This window comes from Lissotriton vulgaris, chromosome 3_1 (genome assembly GCF_964263255.1).
Source record: "Lissotriton vulgaris chromosome 3_1, aLisVul1.2, whole genome shotgun sequence".
NCBI classification, from domain to species: Eukaryota; Metazoa; Chordata; class Amphibia; order Caudata; family Salamandridae; genus Lissotriton; species Lissotriton vulgaris.
This window is the reverse complement of record NC_141689.1, coordinates 70,678,346-70,680,452: the sequence shown is the minus strand read 5'-3', so window position 1 is coordinate 70,680,452 and position 2,107 is coordinate 70,678,346.

Genomic DNA, 2,107 nt, shown 5'->3' with positions numbered 1-2,107 from the left:
ATTATATAACTTAGGATTTAATTACGGTAAAGAAAACACACAACCAACAGTAAATAGAATAACTAGTAGAACTCTCTCTAAAACAAACTTTACTAATAGGAAAAATACAAAACATATTATGCTCACTCCGGAAGTCCTCGAAATGTAACAGTTCGATGGTCCCGCCCATCCGAAACACATAGCACGTGTGGGGCGGGGCCTGCCAGCAGCCATGGGCCAAAAGAGATCGCTGGCGAGAAGGTACTGGAGGCTCCACAAAGCAGGCAATGAAATGGTCTTCCCATACTGCCCTTCCAGGGATGGCGTCCCCCGGGCCACGAGTAGGGAAGGGGCGGATGCAAATGACCCCCTCCCTCGTATCTCCTGGTCCGGCCATCACGAATTCCTCCATCGAACGGATGCAAGGTGGGCAGGGAGGAAGAGGCGACGCGGACGAGCCTCTTCCACCTCCACAGGTAGGAGGCTTCCCTGCCCTGGTCCGGCGCCGATGTCCTCCAGCCGGGCGACGGCCATATACCTACGCTGCACAGGAAATATAATGCCCGACTGGTATATTTCCGCAACACAGGACATACAATGCCCGACTGGTATATTTGCGTAGCACAGGACATACAATGTCCGACGGGCATATTTACGGAGCACCGGATGTACAATGGTCCCCCAAGAGTCGGAATCAGGGGTGTAGGGTGGTCATCATGTGCACCCCTGATTCAAAAGGGACGGCGTGGGATGCACCGGGAGAGGGAGACGGCACGGGCGAGCCTCCCTCACCTCCCCAGATGAAGGCTCCACTGCTGCACCCTGGCGCCCCGAACCAAAATGTCCTGCTCCAACAGCATGATGTTCTGTCTTTCATCACCACAAGAAGTTTCTTCCACTCCTGATAGATACGACGACGGGCGGCTACCGCAGGGTCTCAAAATGGCGTCTGGGCCCTCGAAAGGCGGGTCTAGGCCGCTGGAGTAACTTTGTCCGAAATTGCAACTCGGGCACTTGCCCACCTGGGCGCAGGCCCCCACCATCGACAAACATCCCTTCGACTTTGAAGATTCTACCAAAGTCACAAGAGCCCTCAGCCCCTTCAGGCTTCCGGAGGGGAACAGCTGCATTGGTCACTAATGAAATAACCGCGGCACAGCAACAAGATGGCGGTGCTCTCGTGTCTGCTTCAGCTTCCGTCTGAACCACCCAGGAACATTATGGGCTAACGAACTCGAACAAGTTCCGGCTGAACATCAACATGACCCGGTAAGAAAGACTCTACCCCCTCCCTCTCTTGATTGACGGTCCACACCACCAGCCCCTCTGTTAGCACAGTTTTCTCTTGAACTGCCGAAAGGGACCCTGGTCCAACCGCCAATCGTCGGGGACATTTTTTTCCTCTGATGCTACTTCCGGACTAAACCGGCCTCGCCCAAAATGGCGCCGGTATCAATGGAAACTAACGGATGCCTCGTGGTGTTCCTTAGCTAATGAAACTTGATGTACTAAGATATATATACGAACCATTGTGCACTCGATGAGAAAGGGAGGAGGGTTCACTTGGCGAACGTTTGAGAGAGGTTCCGTAAAAATGTTGATTTCAATGAACGATTTATTTTTGATATTTATTGTAACTGGTACATAACGTCGCTTATGACGCACACCCACGGTTTACATCTAGGAAATGTGATTCCGATGAGCTTGACTGTGTTTCCATTTATGAACTGAAATGCCCCTGATTCCCTCGTCACGCAATGAAATGTTTTTAGTTACTTGCAAATAATAAATTAGGCCTTTTTTTACATGTTCTTGTGCTACAAAATAACCCCCTACTGTATGTGCTTCCATCGACGACATGTCAGGCCAAAATATGATTGCGCTCTCACATTTTACGTACTGAATGATTATACAAATAAAGGTCTTAAAAACTATGAATAGGCATCGCATACTTTTGTAAATGCGGGTATCGGTGGGAGGGCTTTTCTGTGCGCAACCGTTCTGCTCTTTTTTTAAGGTTATCCGAGAAATGGTTGTTCGGCCCCGGATTGATGATCGAATCACAGGTATGATACGTTGCCTCCAAAATATGCGACTAAGCTCAGGAACTACCGTATGAAGAAGGACC